This window comes from Talpa occidentalis, unplaced genomic scaffold, assembly GCF_014898055.3.
Source record: "Talpa occidentalis isolate TD23 unplaced genomic scaffold, MPIMG_talOcc4v2.1 talOcc4.15, whole genome shotgun sequence".
Taxonomy (NCBI): domain Eukaryota; kingdom Metazoa; phylum Chordata; class Mammalia; order Eulipotyphla; family Talpidae; genus Talpa; species Talpa occidentalis.
The window spans coordinates 84,631,056-84,652,945 of NW_023601543.1; the positions used below are offsets into that span (position 1 = coordinate 84,631,056).

General features: G+C 43.1%; 1 protein-coding gene and 1 non-coding gene across 2 annotated transcripts in view; both read right to left on the reverse strand.

The window, feature by feature from the left end:
* The window catches only part of FRMPD4 (FERM and PDZ domain containing 4), a 701,451-nt gene that overhangs the window by 594,698 nt on the left and 84,863 nt on the right, over positions 1-21,890 (reverse strand). The window lies entirely within an intron of this gene.
* LOC119246850 (small nucleolar RNA SNORD10) lies at positions 13,410-13,513 on the reverse strand. Its single transcript, XR_005125601.1, has one exon. It is a non-coding gene; the product is annotated as a small nucleolar RNA SNORD10 (small nucleolar RNA).

Genomic DNA, 21,890 nt, shown 5'->3' on the forward strand with positions numbered 1-21,890 from the left:
TCAAGCTTCATTCTTTTGCATGTAGCGACCCAGTTTTCCCAGCACCATTTATTGAACAAACTTTCTTTGCTCCAATGCATAGTCTTTGCTCCTTTGTCAAAGATTAGTTGACCATAAATCTGTGGGTTTATTTCTGGATTTTCTATTTGATTCCATTGGTCTGTATGTCTGTTCTTGTTCCAATACCATGCAGTTTTGATGATTATGGCTTTGTAGTATAGTTTGAAGTCTGGGAGTTTGATGCCTCCATTTCCTTCTTTTTTTTTTCAGTAGAGCTTTGGCTATTCGGGGTTTTTGGTGATTCCATATGAATTTCATCAATAATTGTTCTATTTCTTTGAAGAATGCCATTGAGATTTTGATTGGAATAGCATTGAATCTGTATATCGCTTTTGGTAGGATGGCCATTTTAATAATGTTTATTCTTCCAATCCATGAGCAGGGGATGTCTTTCCATTTCTTTGTGTCTTCTATTTCTATTTTTTTTTTTTTTTTTTTTTTTTTTATTTTTTTTTATTTATTTATTGGGTACAGTCAGAAGCGTGAGAGGGTGAGAGAATTTGAAGTACACTGCTGAGGGGAGCAGCGGGCGGCAGGAGAGGTCTGCGGCATGTGGGACCCTCCTCCAGTTCGAACCGCGTTGCAGAGGCTGCGGGCAGCTTCGCAACCCAGCGCTTGCCCTTATTATTTTTTTTTTTAATAGAGGCTGCGTTTGTTTGTTTGTTTTGTTTATACATGCACTGGGTACAGTCAGAAGCGCGGGAGGGTGAGAGAATTCACCAGAGTCAGAGCGGGGAGCAGAGCAGGCAGAAGGACCGAAGTACACTGCTGAGGGGAGCAGCGGGCGGCAGGAGAGGTCTGCGCGCCATGTGGGACCCTCCTCTGGTGGCCGGGGAGCAGCCGGGGATAGAACCGGCGCCGCAGAGGCCGCGGGCAGCTTCGCAACCCAGCGCTCAACCGCTGCGCCACCGGGGAGGCCCATTCTTCTATTTCTTTTAACAGTGTTTTATAGTTTTCTTTGTATAGGTCCTTTACCTCTTTTGTTAGATTTATTCCCAAATATTTGATTTTTTTTGTTTCAATAATAAAGGGGTGGTTTTTTTTGATTTCTTCTTCTTCAGATTTATTGTTTGTGTATAGGAAGGCTACTGACTTTTGCGTGTTGATTTTGTATCCTGCCACTTTACTGAACTGACTGATGAGTTGAATTAGTTTTTCTGTGGAGATTTTGGGGTTCTCTATGTATATTATCATATCATCTGCAAATAGTGATAGTTTGACTTCTTCTTTTCCTATTTGGATTCCTTGGATGTCTTTCTCTTGTCTTATTGCTCTGGCTAGGACTTCCAGTATTATATTGAAAAGCAGTGGTGAGAGTGGACATCCTTGTCTTGTTCCAGATCTTAATGGAATTGCTTTCAGCTTTTCACCATTGAGAATGATACTGGCTGTTGGCTTGTCATAGATGGCCTTTATGATGTTGAGGTATGTTCCTTGTATCCCAAGAATTTCAAGGGCTTTTATCATGAATGGGTGTTGCACTTTGTCGAAAGCTTTCTCAGCATCTATTAATATTATCATATGGTTTTTATATTTCTTTTTGTTGATGTGTTGGATAACGTTGATTGATTTTCGGATGTTAAACCATCCTTGTGCCCCTGGAATGAATCCAACTTGGTCGTGGTGAATTATCTTATGGATACATTGTTGGATTCTGATAGCTAAAATTTTATTGAGGATTTTTGCATCAGTGTTCATTAGGGAGATTGGCCTATAGTTTTCCTTTTTTGTGTTGTCCTTATTCGGTTTTGGTATTAGTGTAATATTGGCTTCATAGAACGTGTTTGGTATTGTCCCTTCCTTCTCAATTTTTTGGAAGAGTTTGTGAAGGATAGGCACTAATTCGTCTCTGAATGTTTGGTAGAATTCATTTGTAAATCCATCAGGTCCTGGGCTTTTGTTTTTGGGGAGGTTTTTGATTACCATTTCAATTTCGCTGCTTGTAATTGGTCTGTTTAGGTGTTCTATTTCTTCTTTATCTAGCTTTGGGTGATTGTAGAGTTGTAGGAATTTGTCCATCTCCTCTAGATTGTTGAACTTGTTTCCATATAACTGTTCATAGTAGTTACTGATTATTCTTTTGATTTCTGCTGTGTCCGTTGTGATTTCTCCTCTTTCATTTATGATCCTGTGTATTTGTGCTTTCTCCCTTTTTTCCTTTGTGAGCCTGGCTAGGGGTTTGTCTATTTTATTTATTTTTTCAAAGAACCAGCTCTTGGTTTCATTGATCTTTTGGATTGTTTTTTTAGTTTCAATTTCATTTATTTCTGCTTTGGTTTTTATTATTTCTTTTCTTCTACTGGATTTGGGGTTTTTTTGTTGTTCTTTTTCTAGATCTTTGAGCTTCGAGATTAGGTTGTTTCTTTGAGTTCTTTCTTGTTTTTTGATGTGAGCTTCTATTGCTATATATTTTCCTCTTATTACTGCTTTTGCTGCATCCCATACATTTAGGATATTGGTGTCCTCCTTGTCATTCAATTCAAAGAATTTTTTAATTTCTTCTTTGATCTCCTCATTAGTCCAGTGGTCTTCCAGTAGTGTGGCTTTTAATCTCCATGAGGTAGGATAGTTCCTTGCCTTCTTTTTATGATTTATTTCTAGTTTGATGCCTTCGTGGTCAGAAAAGATGGTTGGTATGATTTCAATCTTGGTGTATCTGTTGATGTTTGTCTTGTGCCCCAGTATGTGATCGATCCTGGAGAATGATCCGTGTGCGCTTGAGAAAAATGTGTACTCCGTTTTTTTTTTGGGTTTAGTGTTCTATAGATGTCTGTTAAGCCCAAATGCTCTAGGTCCTTATTTAGAGCTTTAGTTTCTTTACTTATTTTGACAAAACCATTTTTAAAACTTTCAGGCACTAAAGGGCATGAATGGTGAAACTGACTTGACCCAGTAAGTTTCCAGGAAAATGAATGTTCAGAGACCCAAAACAAGGCCCACTGCCATGAAAGACCAGAAGGGAGAGGATCCCTCTCGCCTCTGGAGAGAAAAAGCAGGTCAAAGCCATGGATCAAGAATCAGAAGAGTGCTGGTCTTCTAGACAGCTGAACTGGAACCTGAGAAACATGCCTGGGAGCACTGGCTTCAAAACTCTGAAGGAAAACGGTGCCATCTTCTGCTCGACACCGAAAGGTATTCCACACGTGTTTATGAAGCTGCAGGGATGACCAACTTCACTCCCGATTTGTGCTCTCTTTGTGTCCGAATCCCCTGGAGGGATGTCACATGGCCAATCTCTACAAACTCTGAACGCGCAGGCTCATTCTATTTTCCCAGCACCGCCACAGGATTCCCAGAGGATCACTGCATGAACAGGGGTACCTTCATGCTGTCCAGTCCACCACGGCCTCGTGCCTGGATCACTTCATGACCCTCCGAGCTGGTCTCCCTGAGTCTGCTCTTCACCCCTTAGTCCTGTCACCTCACAGCTAGCAGCAAGTGAATTTTTTTAAAAAATTAGATCAAGTCAGTCTCCTACATGATTCTGTCCAAGGACTGGCCATTGCCTTTATAATATATTGCATATTGTGTGCTACAAAGTCCTGCATGCTTGGGCCCTTGCGTCTTTTCTGCCCCATCACCTCACTCACTAGGTTTCTGGTCTTTCCGTGGTAGAATGTGCTACGCTCTTACTTGCCACAGTGCCACTGCACAAGGCATTTCTCCTGCCTGGAACTTTTGCATGCCACTTTCAACATGGCCACCTCCTCTGCACCCTTTAGATCCTACCTTGAATATGGCCTCCTCGGATAGGCCATTCCAGAAACACAATCAAAAGGCGCTTCCCATTTCAATTGCGCTCACTCATAGAACGGTGGTCTCTTCCTCCACAGCACTCAGAGCCCTGGGCAGCTACTAATTTCATTATCTCGCTCCACATGAGTGTAGACTGTGAGGGCAGAGACAATGCCTGCTTTGTACACCCCTGCTTCCAAATCGCTGTTCATACTACATGCTCAGTAAAGCTTGTTTGAAACTAGAAGGAAGGGGAGAGTAGATGGAGAACGCTGAAGTCTCACAGCTCAGCATGGGTAAGTTCAAGTATCACATGCCTAGCTCACTGTAACGATTTGATTCCACTATGGGGTTCTCTCCCCAGATTTCTCCTTCGGGGACATAAGAATTCACCTTAGTTCTACTGTAGCCACAATTCTACTTGTGCTTCCTCTAGGCCACACTTCATATTTAATACCTTTTAGATTAAATACATTTAAGTAATGATAAATTTCAAAATGTTTCTTTCTTTCTTTTTTTTTTTTTTGGTGGGACCCTCGCTGGCGGCCGAACCGGCGCTGCAGAGACTGCAGCAGCCTCGCAGCCCAGCACTCAACCGCTGCGCCACCAGGGGAGGCCCCCATGCTGTCCATTCTAAACTGTGGAAAACAGTTCAGAGGGGTCTCAAAACACTAAAAATAGATCTGCCGTGTGGCTTGGCAAGCCCTCTCCTAGGAATCTACGTAAGGAATACAAAAGCACTGCTTTGAAGAGACACATGCACTCCTGTGTTCGCTGCAGCACTGTTTACAGCAGCCAAGCTATGGAAAGAACCTAGGTGACAAAAGGCAGATGAGCGATGACGATGTGGTGTACATACACACTGGAACACTGCTCCGCTATGTAAAAAAGGATGAGATCTTTCTACTTGCAAGAAAATGGATGGCACTGGAGGGGAGTGCTAAGCAAAGTCAAGTCGGAAGGAGAAAGACAAATACCAGATTGTTTCACTTATATGTGGAACACAAGGAAACAAACAAAGAAGCAGACAAAACCACCTTACAAACCGGACTACAGAACTGAAGCTACCAGAAGGGAAGGGTTGGGGGTGGGAGCGAAGGGGAGAGAGAGCCAAAGGACTGTGACAGAGGATGACGGGGCTTTGGTGGTGGGGTGGGGTGACAGCATACTTTTGTAAAGGTGCGAACCTGTCCCCCTAAAATGTAGACAATGTTGTAAGCCAACGTTACCGCAATAAGCATAATTTACAAAAATATCAAAATAAAACAATAAAATGCACCTTACATCAAAATGACAGCCAACATAACCATTCAGAAATTTCCCAGAGGGTAAGAATTGAAGTAAATTCTATTGAATGCAGAATCTAACATAAATTTCCACAACTTTCACTCTTTCAGAGACAGGTTTGCAGTGGGAGGGGTCAGCAGAGGCCTTGACCTTGCTATTTTATATGCATCAAACCCAAAACCAGTGTGTTTGGCCTTTGTCTGCCTCCAAAAGCCGAGCTTCCCGTGCATCTGCACGGGTGTCTGCCTCACGTCACCACGTGTACCCTGCCTCAAAGCCCCTGGGCACGACTGAGCTGAGGACCCTGGTGAGCAGGGCTCCCGTTAGCCATACCCCCACTTAGTCCCAGGAAGGAGGCAGCAGCCCTGGTGTTTTCAGCACAGCAGAAAACCCTTCTCAACTTGCAGAGCCGTAAAGGTGGCTTTCCATGATTTCCATAGTGCTAAAAATAACTTCCAGGCCTTTCATCTCTGTGTCTAAGTCTTTTAAACTAGGGGATAAATCTAGATGCTTGCCTGAAGCTGACTGGATTTTTTCAAACTTTGAACACTAGATTCATTCCAACAAAGGTACTATACTCTTTAAGCTTTTAAATACTTGAGGCTAAAGTATTTCCTAGACAAATTAAACACCGTGCATGCTTTGAAATGAGCCTTTGTATATGGAAGCTGTTCTTCCTCCCCAAGAGGGAGTGATGTTTAAGAATTAGCTATGGGTGTGAAGCAGCATATGGCTAACTGTGGGGAGGAAGGGGAGACAGCTTTCATATTTCACTAAGCACTGGGGGCTGTGGGGATGCGGTTACCAGCAAATACCAGAATGGCCTACAGGTAAACATATGGCATTTTTCATAATAATCATCTCTTAAAACCTCTTGACAGTACTGTGAAAAATCCACCCCTCGTTTACTGCACTGCTGGAAATCCACTGTCACAAAAGACCAAACTTTACTGACAAACTGCTACGTATGAATGAACTTGACCTTCAACGTTTGCAAGAGAAGACCCATTGCATGTGATTTGGCTTGCCCACATTATTGCTGTTCACATAATACGGTACAGGTTCCTCTTCCTCTACAGATTCAACAACAACAAAAATGATCTTGGGTAGTAAATTGCTATTAACGGCAAGGACATAATTCACCCCTTCGTCATTCAACCTATAAATATTTCTGACACTGCTGTATACCAGACTCTGTCTGGAGTTGGGGATACAGCAGAGGGAGAGAGAGACATTACTGATAACTTCAAAGAGTTTATAATCTTGCAGGAGCCCAGATATACAAGTAGTTACAAACAAGTAATCATTTTAGAAAAGACAGGCTTTCTTCATCAAGTTATCCTCTCAAAATACTTCCCAATTATATTTGTCAAGAACATATTGCTTCTCCGTTTAGGAACAGAAAATGTTCCCTCGGCTGCTCTCTTTACATTTATAATGAAGGTCAGCATCTCTCAGGAGTTAAGTAAACCACTCTGACCATGGAGATTTTCCTGGGAGTGGCCCAAGCTGCCAGAGGGATGCTCTCCAATTCGGAGCAACCTTCACACTGCCATTGTGCTCAGAGAAACTGGAAATCAGGATTTCCTTGCAGCCCTACACTCTGTGTCTATGTAGACTGAATGCCATGCAGGTTGGCAAACCATGTTTATGTGAGACTCCAGCCTATTTTCCTATTTTAAAAATTAGGGAGACTGGGCCTCCCTGATGGCCTAGGGGTTACGTCTCAGCGCTATCACCACTGCAGCCTGAGCTCGAGCCCCACCTAGAGAGCTGACCCACAAGGCACAGCAGACCTCTCCTGTCTCACCAGCTGCTCCCTTCAGCAGCATATTTCAGTAGATCCACCTGTTCTGCTCCCCATGCTGTCTTCGGGGAATCCTCTCACCACCCCCCACACACACACCTCTGGCCTACACCTCAGGTCTTCTACACACACAAAAAAAAAAAAATCAGGGAGGCCCAAGAAAACAAACAGATAAAATCCCTACAACTTCAAGTCTTGGCACCCAACACAGTGACTGAGTGCGCACGCAGCAGTCTTTCCAGCCCGCCAGCACTGTGGACTACTCCTCACCTCCTGCTTGAAATTCTCTGGAATTGAAGGCATCATACAACAGACTGGCTGCCCAGCATTATCAAACCACTTTGATAAACTCATGCGCCCTTGATGAGTTGCAATGGACCCAGAGGGCTGAGGGTGCACCGTGAATAAGGCAGGACCATTTGATGGAAATAAAAATTCTACACCTTAAGCTCTCTTCTGAAGAGTTTAATTTAAAAAGAAAATTAGTACAGAGGCAAACATAAATGAGGGGGCAAGGTTATTGCATGCTTAGCACCAGATTTATCAACTGAATCATAATTAGAAGGCTTGCCACTTAAATAATGCAATTTGATGCTACATTTATTCTAGCAAGATACTGATCATCCCTAAAAAAAACCAAACTAACCTCAATGATGTTACCAAATATTTTGGAAACTCAGTTTCAATCCTACAAATGCATCATAATCCCTCTCCCCAACTGAAAATGGGTAGGTGCAATTACTTCCTGAAACAGATCCCATGGTGGAGGCACTGAGAAACAATAAATCTTCTGATCTTGTGGAATTTCTGGGCACTGGGACATGGATGTAGGAAGAATTGAAAATCATTTTGCAGCATTAACAAAAAAAGTTTGATTTTCTGCTTCTGTTTTTTTTCTGGTTTACTGCTATTCCATACATCCGGAAAACTTTCAATGATCCACAGGAAAGACATTCACAACAAATCATTTGAGGCTGCAGAGAGTGCACAGCTTGAACACAAGGAGGCCAGCCAGTGGCAGGGGAGGGAGAGTGCCTTGAAGGGCGAGAAGCCCTTCTCCAAGAGCGCTGCAGAGGTGTGGCCAGCACAAAACAACAAACACTGATGACCAGCGAGCTTCCAAAAGAAAGAGGCAAATTTTCTCTATGAGCCGGCTCAGTGAGGCCAATCTACAGTCTCTCCCACAACTGGTGCAGATGTCTCCACCTGTAAGGTCTAAGGTTGTGATTTATGTGGGCATTGTCACCGCTCTCTGTGGAACCATATGCCTGAGTGAACTGTCTGAGCTCTCGACTCCTGTTGACATTTGGGGGCTTGGTCTTGTTTTTTGTTAATTTTGATTTCAATCTTGAGGATATATTTTTATTCCTTCACATGTGCACATGTTGTCCTCCCCCTCTACCATGCCACTGGTGCCAGTATCCCATCTGTTTCCCCACCCCCTCCCCTGTTCCCTCTGGTAACCATTACATTCTTTCACAGAGTCCAAGATTTCTTCCTGCTATATTTTGCCTGTGTATGTTTAAGGCTTGGTCTTATGAGTAATACACAGGCATTTATTGAGCAACTGCTATGTGCCAGGCACAGAAGAAAAGACAGAGGCTTTCTTCATCAAGTTATGCAAGTAAGAAAACAACACCCTTGCTCTCCATGGAGTGACAGATTATAAACAAGAAGCCACAACTCAATGTATATACCATGAAGAAATATCAGACAATAACGGGGATGCTACTTTAGCAGGATGGCCAGGAAAGGTGACTGGTGAGCGAGGTGGAATCTGAGCAGCCTCTGAAGGGGGTCTGGGCAAACTCACCAAAGATGTGCGTTCCAGGCAGAGGGGGAGAATGGGGAAAGAGTGAGCCGGGTGAAGTCGCCCAGGGACATGCTTGTTAAGTTCAAGGCGTTTGTAACTGTCTCTTATTGGATCATTTGCTCCTCTTGAAGGCTTCCCTTTGTTCAAACAGGAGAACAGCACTTGCATTGGGTGTTTAATGTAGTTTTACACACCCAACCCGAAGAAGTGCACGTTGGGGAATTTCAAACAGCAGGAGAGGGCTCCTTTTAAAATGACTTTGGACAGTTGACCAGGCTCTAAATTTGAATAACATTTTCCAGAAAAGTTATTTATATTTCCCCAGCACCTTGATCTACTTTTTGTATGTTCCTTGAATCATTAATGTAACTGGTAATATTTAATTTATAATATTAAAGCAACCGTGACATCTTAAGTTAGAAAATTTATGACTTTCAGAATCCCTATCATACTAAAGAGAGAAAGGTAAAGATTAGGAAAAGTTAAGCAAATGAAATAATATGCTGTATGAATGCAGAATTATTCAGTAAAGATGAAATGCATATATTGATTTAAAAGCTTTTTGAGATTCTGCTTTTATGTGACTAGCTCATCATTCTTAATTCATGCCAATAGCAGTTTTATTTGCTAGATGAGAATTCATTTTTGAAAAGAGAAACTAAATGTCATTACTATTTCTTTGTAACAAGTCTCCCACCTAAAGACAAAGGGGCAAACACAGAGTGTTCCCTGGCTCAGCATTGGGTAAGTGTATATCTTCATTCACCCTGTAATTTGCAACGCGATTTAATTAATAACACCACTCCATGCCAACATTACACCTTTGACCACTCAACTTTCTTTTTTCTAATCTAACCTTTAAACATTATCTCTAGGCAGTGTCAGAACCATGTCCTTGCTATTACCCAACTCTCCTTTTTAAGGTGACTGAGAAATTCTGAAACCCAGCTGACAGCTTGAGCGTGTGCATTCGTGTATTCTTTCAATATATTCATTAAAGATTCATTGGATACCTACACTGTGCCTCCTCCACTTCTATTTGTTCTACTGAAGGAAAATGACAAAAGTGCAACTTTTCTAAAGCAGCACTGAGATGGATTAAAGATGGCGGCCAATATCATCTTCTCCCATTGAGAAATGGAGCTTGTCTCTCCTTCCCTGAATCTACTTCACTGTGACTGGGTTAACCAACAGAACGCAGCAGAAGTCAGGCCGTTCCAAGTTCAGACCTGGCTTTTGACAGTACCGGCTCCACTTTCTCCCTCTTGGAGGTGTCACATATAGGCCCCCAAACCACAAAGTAAAAAGTGCAACAGGGAGAAAGCATGTGGAGAGGAGAGGTCCTGGCTCCACTGCTCCTCAAGGCTCGGCTCCTCATCATCCTGCTCCCCAAACTCAAGCAGACTGACAATTCCCTGTGCATGACAGCACCCTTCTGACTAGAATGCCGTTCTTGTCCAGTTCAAATGCCAGTTCAAATGCCGCCTTGTCCACACAGCACAGTGAAGCACTCACCCGTCTGTGGAATTTTGTTACGGCAGCCCTAGCAAACTAATTGACCCCTACATCGAGGCACTGCAAGTCACCGGGCAATGGATGGATGGCAGTCTTCTCATACTGGAGGTGACTAAACAATTAAGGACAACGACACCATCTACCACACCGCGCCACCGCCGCTGGGGGATGTCTGTTATGGCAGTCGGACAGTATTACCCCGGCTTTGCAGGTGTGTCAGGAGTATCTACGTGTACACGAGCTGAAAGGTAATTTGTTGGGGGTGGGGGGATAATAAAAAATCCTTCTCGTCATCTGTCCATGGTGGACTCAGCTCCTAGACCTCAGAGAAAGTGCAGCAGCCAGCCCCTGAGGAAGGAGACACATGTCACAGCTGCAGCACTTTGTCCTAGGGACCTGATTTTGACACTGACAAGTGAGGACTTGCAAATTTCATCGTCTCTTGAGGTTGACTTTGCCTGTCAAATAAGAACACGGCTAACTGGGCCTCCCCGGTGGCGCAGCGGTTGAGCGCTGGGTTGCGAAGCTGCCCGCGGCCTCTGCGGCGCCTGTTCGATCCCCGGCTGCTCTCTGGCCACTGGAGGAGGGTCCCACATGGCGCGCAGACCTCTCCTGCCGCCCGCTGCTCCCCTCAGCAGTGTGCTTCGGTCCTTCTGCCTGCTCTGCTCCCCGCTCTGGCCCTGGTGAATTCTCTCACCCTCCCGCGCTTCTGACTGTACCCAGTGCATGTATAAACAAAACAAACAAATAAATAAAAAAACATGCCTCTATTGGAAAAAAAAAAAAAAAGAACACGGCTAACTGTTTTCCAAGGTGGCTGTGAGAAGTGGGTGAGAGAAAATCCTAGCACACAGTAGGGCTTTCATGAAATCTTTCTTCCTTTCTCCTAGGTTGTCTTTCGAAACTGAAGTTCACCATGGAGGGTATTTAAAGCTTAGCATGTCTCAGCCATATCAAAAGAGACATTTTCCTTTGTTCCATAAATCATGATTTCGAATCAGAGCCCATCTTACAGGATTAATTACCGTACAGAAGATATTGTGATTAATCGTTTGCAGGCTGGAGAGAGAAGAGATGGGTGAGGAAGAATACAGGCTGTTGGAGGCAACCTCAGGCAGAAAGGAAGGTTCACTGCATTTATTCAAAGGGCCACCCAGCAGCTGACTGGCGTTTACTTGCCATAACAATGCTGGCATTTAAATAAAGATGTCAGCATTAATCATCCATTGTGATTAGAGCCTAGAGTTGCTGCAAAAGTTGAAAACATGCCTGGCTTTTTTTTTTTTTTCTGTCTTATTTTTCCCCTGGTCCTAGCAATGCAGAATGCCAATAGAAATTTCTCTATCTTTTACGAGAAACAAAGCATGTGTGTACTTGGGGGTGGGGGCAGCACTTTGGATATTGTATCAAGAATTTAGATGGTTCGAGAGAGGAGAGTCTAGCGTGTTTGTGTAATGTTTCATAAAAGCGTGCCAGCTGTGTTGTTAATAACTCAGGAATTATAGAGCTAAAAAGAGATTTACTCACTAATAAATATCTATTTCCTTATTCTTCATTGTCATATTGTCCTTTGGTAATCCAGGACTATTCCAGAAGGTTTTAATCATTACCCAACAGACAGCATGCAGTGCTGTCACAGACGCTGGGGTGTGTACCGAGTACACACTGACAGTCTCTGCAGAGCAAGGAATAGGAGAGGAGGCTTTTAAAAACAAGATGCTTCACTCGAGCCAGGCTTTACAACCTAGATAATTGAATATAATAAGGCAGCTTCAATGAATAGCCTTGAATGGGAAACATAAACTCGTTTTCACGGTGAAATTTCTGATTTGGGCAGCTCTTCCCCCTGCGAACTCAGCCCCAAAGTCAACTCTTGAAGTAGACAGGGTCTGTCAATGGACCCCTCCAGGGGAACTGCCCAGCATGATTCCTGGTGCCACCTGTTGATCTGACTCCTTGGGAGTTCCATGGAACCTTCCAGTTAGATCTCCCCTCAGCAGCACCCATGATCTCAACTGCACCCTCCCCCCAGCCCTGTGCACACGGGATCCTCCATGGGGTTCTAGCGAGCTCACAACAGATATCCGAGTAGTCCCATTATTTGCTCTTTAGATTCTGACGTAACTAAAGCATCAGCCTAGAACTGTGGTTCTCAACCAGGGGCGAGTTTGCTTCCCAGGAGAGATGAGGCAATACCTGGAGATGGTGTGGCCCCGGGAGGGAGTCTTGCTGGCACCTAGGGGTAGAGGCCAGGGTTTCTACTAGACATGCTGCAATGCACAGGACAATCTAAAATGTCAGTAATACGGACGCTGAGAAACCTGGAAGACGGCACAGAAGATGATGGAAAACGGCAAGTCCACAGCAAGCGGGTGTTGTGCGTTTTTTCTACAGAACTGACCGTTAAAGAGAAGAAAAGCCCCTGAAAGAATTCATGAGACAGACGTCCCTCACCGCGACAGGGAGCGGGGAGAACTCCTCCAAGGCATCTGGCATTGGCCTCTCATTCTGGAAATGTCCTCCTTCCTTGGCTTCCATCTCCACTGTAGTCTAGTTCTACCGCGAATGCCTCTTCCTCCACTCTTTTTCAACATTCTCTGCTCCCTCCACCAAAAACATATAGATATGCAAATATAGACATATACATACATATATACATGACCTGTGATCATCAACCCTTTAAAAAAATGTCCTGCCTATCATCCTCTTAGGCAGCCTTACCTCCCCCACAGTGTCAACTTGTATGTGTATGTGGCTACAAGAAACAAATCTATAACTTCAGTTACATTTTCTCCTCTGAAGCCCAAATTCATTCATTCCAGCTCTCCCTTGCTACGCCTCAGAGATGCAGCAAATAAACCCATGCAAACCATGCCCCTCACCTCCCCGGCACACACAACTCCTAATGAATAGCCCCATCGCCCTTCAGCTTAAACATTTTCCAAAACACCTAGTATGTGCCCGCGGTGGTGCAAACACTGGGCATTCACCATTCTTGTTCATCGGGATGACTTCAAATGAAGTAGAGACCGCTATTTAGAAGGGATGTAAATTGTGGGGAGATGTGTAAGGGGAAAGGCAGTTCCATGTTTGCCCCAGGGCCTCTACAATATCAGGATTCAGAGTCAGCTTCTCTCAGTTGTTCACCTTTTCCTTGTGACAATATGGCAGCCACAGCTCCAATTCTCAGCATTTTCAAAGAACAACGCTTTAGATCAGAAATGGACAAGAACACTACCTGGGGCTGTGACAAGGGAGCCAGGCTCAGATGACACGCATGGGGTTCATCAAAAAAAAAAAAAAAAATGGAAAGAAACTTCCCATCTTCACTTGTTCTCTGTCAAAGAAAAGAGTTTCTGCCCATACCAGCCTCTCAGCTTATACTGGCCAGAACAGCTGTGCCCAAGCCTTAGCTGCAGGGGAGGCTGGGAACACAAGTTTCTGGCATTTTAATGGGAGGGAGGTGACTGCTGACAAGAAAGAGGATGCGAGAAGCTCCACAAGAGGCACACGACAATGTAGACTCTGGCTGGTCCTCTCCTCAAGGTGTAGACGCAGTCCGGCCCTCTCCTGGATCTCAGCCTACCACAGGGAAAGCAGATTGGCACAAGGCAGCACTGGTGGCTGCTGCCATCTAGGGTTAGAATGGAACACGCAGGACAAGAAGTTTCAGCACTGGGGAGAGGTCAGGGAACGCTTCAGGAAATGTGACGGTCGACCCTTCTGCATAAGTCCCCATTTTAATAAGAGCATCTCCACTCAAGTCTCGAGCCCAAGAAACTGTCTTCAAATCTCCCTTCTCCATCTCCCCACATGCAATTCACCCCCAAGACCTGTCAACACTCCTCTCTTCAATCCCCACGCTTTTTTAACCTTAGTGCACAATTTCATCATTCCCCTTCCTCCTGAGAGTGGGACCCCAACTTTAATCCATCTTCCACAAAAATCACCATAATTATCTTCCCCAAAATTAGATATAGTAATGGCAAAATTCCTTCTGGCTCCTTTTTTTTTTTTCTTCAAAAGCTGGTCTCCTCAGTGTGACAGGCACAGCACTGCACAATCTATCTTCACCTGCCTTCTTAGCCTCGCCTTCTGCCATTCCTCTTTTCCACAAATTGGGTGATCTGTCATTGCACAGATGTACCGCATAACCTCATGCCTCCAAATATTTGAATATGCTGAACACCCTGCTTCCCCACCCACTTCCCTTCCAGTTAAAATTCATCACTCCAAGTCCAAAGTAAATGTCACCCATTACCATGAAGCTTCCATACTCTGTATCAGAACTAATTCACTGCCTATTCTGGGTCTTCAGAACATTCTGTTGAGCCTCTATTGAGGAAAGCCCATTGCATCGTCTGTACACTTCCTGTGGGCCAGGCACTTAAAAGGTTTTACTTTATACGATAAACTCTTATGTTGCTCATAAGAGCAACACTTTTATAGGCATCGTCCCCATTTTACATATAGGGGATGGTCAGAAACTCTTTTGCTTTCAAACGCAGTCAGTCTGACTCTAGAGCTGAGTTTATGCTCTCGACACCAGTGCTGTCCCACGGGACTTTTGTGGTAGCGGACAGTTCTGTATCTCTGCTGTCCAGTATGGTTGCCACAACCACATGTGGCTGTTGGGCACTTGTGATGTGGCCAGTGTGACTGAGGGACTGCATTTTTCATTTAATTGAATTTAAACTTAACGCACAGGTGGCTGGTGGATACTATCATGGATAGCATGGCTCTGTGCCATGTTCCCCTCTATATGAGGGTAGGGACCACAGCTTGCTCATTATCAAGCCCCCCCTCCCCGACCCAGGACTCAGCTTCACTCTTAGATTGAAATAGGCCTATTTCCTTTTCTGCCATAAAAATGTAGGGCAGTTTTTTCTACCCCTATAACTGAAGGAGAAGATTATTTTGCTGAGTTTCTATTTTGCAGCATATCCTGAGCAGTCGCTATTATTAGAAAATCTGGACAACCATTCTCATTGAAAATGCATCTCAAAAAACTGTTCCATTACTTTTTGATACTACAAGCCCACAAAGCAACCTTACATAGCTTAGAAGAGACTCTGACCTCTAGGTTCGGAAATACAATTCCACTTATTGACAATTCTTATTTATATTTACGGGTCAACATCTAATAACATTTATAAGGTCAGCGCATTGTGCCAAGGAATGGGAAATAAAAGGCAACTACAGAAAAGACAAGCGCATCCCGAGAGCTGTTTGTTCGCTGTTGCTAGAAAGCTCTTTTATTTCCCCCTTTCATCCCTAAAAACTATAGATCGTATGGAGATTTATGCTTGGAAATTTTGGCAGATATCTGTATCAAGAAGTTACATTAATTTAAATTTCTGAACACTACTCACAACTCAATGTGCAAATGTCTAAGTGACAAAGGCAGCATATGTTGTGTCTACACCATGTTATTTAATGTATATGCGAGAAAGAGTTTACTTTTCTCCCCAATTCGGCGCAGTACAAAGAGAATAATAATAATTTTTCCCATATGTTTCCCACCAGCTGCTGCAGTTTAAAGAACACACAGGGTTGTTTGTGTGTTTTGGGTTTTGTTTTCTCTCTCAAGGAAAGAAGAAAGCCTGGCAACAATGTAGCATGTTGAAAGTTGCAAAGAATTTTCAAATAATTCAAGAGATTATGACTTTCAAGTGAGACAATACAAGCCTGCAACAGAATACTAATTGGTTTTGTTTGGATCAGGGGTTGCAAAGTGGTGGCCCTTGGATGTTTTTTTCAGCCTACACAGTGGTTTTTTTCTGTTTGTTTTGTTTTAGAAATGCGTATTTCAATGCTTTCAGATAAGACTTTTACACACACACACACACCCCCACCCCCCACCCTCCGTAGTTCTCACAGCCCCTTCCAGTGATGTATCTGCTTGGTGACTAGTTTGCCTGCCTTCCTCCCAGCAGGCATTTGCGTTTGCAGCCCCTGGTGAGAAGTATTCCACTCCGGCAACTCAGAGGACTCTGGTGCTTTCCCAAAAGTGTCATATTCCTATTTAGTTATTACTCAAATGATGGCATAATTGAAGGACACTGTGCAAGGCGCTGTCCACAGGCAACCCACCATCACTTCGCCATGCTGAACACAGTAATCCTTTCCTTGTTTTCCTGTTGTCTAGAAGTTTCCTTTTTCTTTGTAATATCATTTATTCTATTACAAATATCAGAAATAAGCAACTTGTTATGTCCTACAATTATTATCGGATGACAGAGGGGTCCAACATATAAAAAATCACAAGAATTAAAAATTATGTGTTTGACCAAGAGGAAATCCACAGGCAGATTCCAAATCTTGTTTTGCCATCATGTATACAGCGGAGGTTTTTCCCTCCATTAGGTCAAGGTAAGTTCACTAGCTTGTCAGACCAGCGGATTCATCTGTCAAGTGGTGTTTTTGTCCTGGAAGGAATTGCAGTCTATTTCTTTTATGTGCGATTATCCAAACAAGTCATTTGCTACCTAACTTACACAAGCAGTTGTAAACTAAAACTGTCTGTTCGTTGTGTCAATCACTTAGACAAAAGACAGGGAGAAAATATCTTTCTTGTAAATGAGCTCCTTTTTGATCTCTGAGAAAAGAAAAAGAGAATTTGTAACTGTGCCTAGCAGGATTTTCCATTTCTAAGGGTAACATTCTACAGCTGAGTTACATGTAAAGAGGTGAGGCCAATGTGGTTACATTAAGATTTTAAACTAAAACTTTCAAGCTATGAAGTAAATAATCAGAAAAGATGTTGGGAGGTAGCGCTCTTCTCTTAGCTTGGATGGGGTGCTCCCAATTCATGAATCACCAAATAAAGCCAATTAGATATTTTGAAAAAAGAAAAGAACTATGCTTAACAGTCTCAAGGTCTACCCATGTTATCGCAAATAGCAGAATTTCATCTTTTTTATAGCTGAGTAGTATTCCATTGTGTATATATACCACATCTTCTTCATCCAATCACCTGCTGACAGACAGTTTATTTCCAGGTCCTGGCTATTGCGCATAATGTTGCAATAAACATGGGGAGGGTGTATATATCACTCTTCAAATTAAGTGTTTTTACATTTTTCAGATAACTACCCAGAAATTGAATAACTATTGTATGGAATCTCTATTTTTAATGTTTTCAGAAATCTCCAAATTGCTGTCCATAGTGGCTATACCAACTTACAGTACAGTGCATAGTCCCTCCCGCTGAGAGAAGGGTTCCTTTCTTTCCACATCCTCTCTAATACTTGCTGCTGCTTATCCTTGAGATAACAGTCATTCCCACGAAGGTAAGGTATAGCTCACTATTGTTTTGATTTGCATTTCCCATGAGCTTGTGTTTTCCTCTGTTTATTTTATGGTTTGAGGTCTTATATCCATGTCTTTATTTAGAACTAATTTTTAAATATAAAAAACAGATGAACTAAATGAAATAAAAACAAACCTTTAGATTATAAGACCAATTAGTGGTTATCAATTGGCAAAGAGGAAAGGGGGGGGAGTAAATCTGGTAAAAGGGGTTGCTTGCATGGTGAAGAGCAGAATTGATCTTTTAGTGGGGAAAGTTAATGTGGTAGATACATTCTAATATGTAACGATACACACCTGAAACTTATATAATGTTATAATACAATGCTACTTCAATTTTTTTAAAAAAGAGAAAGAAAAAAAAATAGAGGCTGGAAGTGGCTTTCAGAAAGTTTCCCCCTAACTGCCAGCTTCAATGGAAAGTACCAAGAGACAGCGTCCTCCTCTCTGGTGGCTGCTGAGGAGGAGGAACCTGCCTCTGCAGTGGAGGTGGCCCGTGAAAGTCTTCCCCTCTCGCTGCACAGTTAATCTATGCCTGATTATCGCCCCGTCAGTTAAACCCAAAACAGAACGAGGAGCCCACCTTCTGGCTACCGTCAAGGTACCCGAGGGAAGGCACAGGTCTTGCCTAAGCTCGCGGAGGACTGGGAAAGTATTTGTCCAAAAGAAGTGGAATTACCACATACTTATTTGCCATTGGTTTAGCCTCATCTCCTGGGGTTGTGCAATTGTCATCTAAGTAAAATGGGGGGAAGGGAAAATGGCAAATGTTGTTGTGGATGTAACTGAAGCTGTCTGCCACAGACAAGTAATAGAAAAAACACAGTCTTGCTATATGAGGAGTCAGTTCCATCATCTTCAAAAATAGATTTATTCTCCATATAGCAATAATGCTATCATAATTTTTTAAGAACAATCATATTATAAAAACTCCAGAGCGATGTGGACAAGGTCAAGACTCCAGAGTCCTAACACAAAAGTCCACAAAGGATCAGTAATGACTCTGATCTAGGATAGTCAATGTTGATATTCCTTAAAGGTGACTGATGAGTATTGACCTCTAATGAGTCTTGAAGGTCAAGTGATGGAGAGTCAATTCCAACTTGCTTTCTGAGAAGGGAGAAAGTGAGGCCCCAGACGGGAAACTCAATATTGGTTTCAGCTAATTGTGTAAAACCACTGGATTCAATATTGGTAGGACAAAAGTGAATGCTAAATTTAAACACAAATCAAGTGCTTACCTTCCTTGAAGGCAATTTTTAACAATGTCCTTTGTCCTTCAACTAAAAAGATCAAGGATCAACAGATTTTGATAACAAAGAGAATACTCTCCTTAGCCTTGAACTTAGTAACAAAATCTTTCCTTAATTATTTGAGTTCAGCAAATAAGGCAGTATTTTATGAAGTCTGCCTTTCATGATGGAGGGTTCTATCTGGTTTTTCGTGAAATAGACACTATAAAAAATAAAAATGGCAATGCCTTAGACAAGATGGTGCCTACTTGAAAGGAAAAGATGGGATAAACATGAGCATTCTGAAATAAATCAACAATATTTCTGCAATATCCTGATGTTTCACTTAGTTTTTTCAAAATTTGTTTCAAAAGAGCAGGACATGTTAAAAGTCACATAGCACAGGATCTAAAATAACAGAATTTTTTTTTTTTTAAAAAAAATACCAAGCTGAGGGGCTATGAAGAGAAACTGCTATGGGATTTTGGCTAGAGAACACAGAATCTAAATTTACAACTATGGTTCAAGTACTGGGTTTCTGATATGATTCCATGACTTTCAATTTGGAATTTACAAATGTCTTGACTTCATACAGGAAAGCATGGAATTTAAAAGATGGAACTTGAACTAAATGGAACTGTGATTTGGATAGCAGAAGAGGGGGTAGGGTGTAAAGAACCAAGATGGGATTCCATGTGGTTTATTAATCAGCCTCACTATTTATAGCTGTACTGAATATTGTGATGTTCTGGTTCAAGGAATTTAGACTATAGATAAAGGAGGTTTGCTTTAATTTGCTCTTCAACCAAAGTTTGACTCAATTTCTCTTTAGTGAAAGTGTTACATTAGCATCCATATTAAAACGGAAAATATTATAGTTTAGAAAACTAGAACAAAATATATTCCATTTTGATATCAAAGTTCGTGCTCAATACTGACACACATACACCCCACTTATCTTTCCTAGCGTTTTTCATTTTCTAGAGATTTAGAAAATATCCATTGGTAGATTAGACTGCAATCACACTCAAAGACTGTAAACAAAGGAAAATGGCAGCCATGGTGTGCTCAATGCCACTTCATTCTTCCAAATCCTGCCTTCTTCTGTGTCCTTTTGATAGGCCTCCAAGAGCACCCTGCCCATCAACTACATCCTCCCAGTTATTCAGGCCCCAAGCCTCAGAGCTATCCTCCACCCACACCAGTTATCCCACCAGCAAGTCCTGCCAGCCCTCTACGTAACCATGTTGAGCATCGACCCATCTCCCAAAGCTCCAGCTTAGCCTCACGGGCAGCCTCCCTCATCTCTCCCCTGGACTACTGCAATAACCTCCCAGACAGTCTCCTGGCCCACCTATGCTCTCTACTCAGCCACTCGCTTTCCTCTGGGCATTCTATACTCCCCAAGATGATGCCCCTTGCCAAGTGCGGGCTGCCACAGGGGCGATTCGATTTGTGTGTCCCTGCGGTAAGAGCTCAACAGCAAATCTCACTGAAAGGTACTCTCCTAACCTGCCAAATTATTATGGCTTTCATAAAAGTTTGCCTACAATTGGCTGAAAACACAAAAGAGAGATGGGGAGCTCACCTCCTGAGCGGTCTAAAACAAACTCACCTAAAGAAAATTGTTCGGAAGCCTGGACCCCTGAATGACTAAGAGAGTCTTTTTCCAAAGACCATGCCTTTGGATAATTCTTTAATATCCAATGCATTTCAATTCTTATAGTGTGGTGGTAATAGCGGAAAATGATTCAAGCAAGTACGAGATTACAGTGATGGCAAGCAACAGGCTGGCGGGAAGGAAGGAATACTGTCCCTTTGGAATTGTGCTCTAGCGTTGGGACAAAATGACCCAGGAGCCAGCTGCAAAATTCTTTCACATAATAGCCATGTGAAAGTGTACTTATGTTCAAAATTCCTTAGAAAGATGAAAGTTATTATTTGGTAATGCAGCAACCGTGGCTAACTAATCACGAACATATTATTAGCTATCATTTAAATCTTAATCCTCAGCGCTCCTGAGGTGAGAGAGCAAGGTCAGTGGCTGACAGCAAAAAGCAGAGCAAACAGTCCAAAGCCAGCATCGCTCCTGAGCCACAGCAAGAGAGGTGAGACCAGGATTGATGGCAGGTTTCAGTCTACAATAAACTCTTCGGCCATTTTCTTCTGTACACCCAATTATTTTGCAACATTCCTTTTGCTACAGTCACCAGTCACATCCTGAAAGGAAGTGAATACATTCTCAATCACCCAAGTGCATTTTAGGTATGAAAAATTAGGGTGCCGCAGAGAGGAATGTACAGCATAGTGCCATTTGCTGCCGTATCACACAAAAGGCCCCACAGATTTATAGCTCAGACTTCCTGGATTCTTCAATTTTGCTTCAAATTTGCTTTGATGGAAAAGCCATTTTGCAGTTTTTATGAAACTACGGCACACACATAATGCCTGCCTTTAAGGATGTTAGATGATCCGCTCACCACAGAGTAAAGAGTCTGTGGAACGACCTTTAAACCTTTACTCAGACACGCCAAGCAGGCCTCCCATCTCAAACGCACCCAGTTCTCCCCATCCACACAGGCTCTGACCCGGGAGCCATCCTCCTCTCACTGTTACTCTCCCAGCCCACATCCAAGTGGTTGGGAAATCCTGTCATCTCTACTTTCAAGGTATTTCCAGAGTCTGACTTGCTCCTACCTCCAGAGCGTACCTTACGGGATGCAACCCAGTCTGTCACCTGGATTAGTGACGGGCCATCTCCGAGGTTCCTCCCAGCTGGGACTGGCTCACAGTGTTTCACACTGAAGGACACTTGAGAGGAGGGGAAGAACAGAAGAGAGGAGGGTGCCTTGGCTGTCAGTAACAGGCTATGGTGCCTACATGCAGTGCCCGAGAGAAGGCACCAGGAACAGGCCAAGCTAGTGGAGCCATCTGCCCAGCAGGAACCCCTCACTTCCATCCTCACCCCCTGGAGTCTGTTCTCAGCAATCAAAACCCTCGAGTGGTCTCCATCTCAGAGTGAAGTCAGTTATTACACTTCAAATTACACACGCACACATACACACACACACGCCAGTCGTCGTAAGATAATGACTGATCTAAACTTACCACCACCTCCACTCAGTCACAT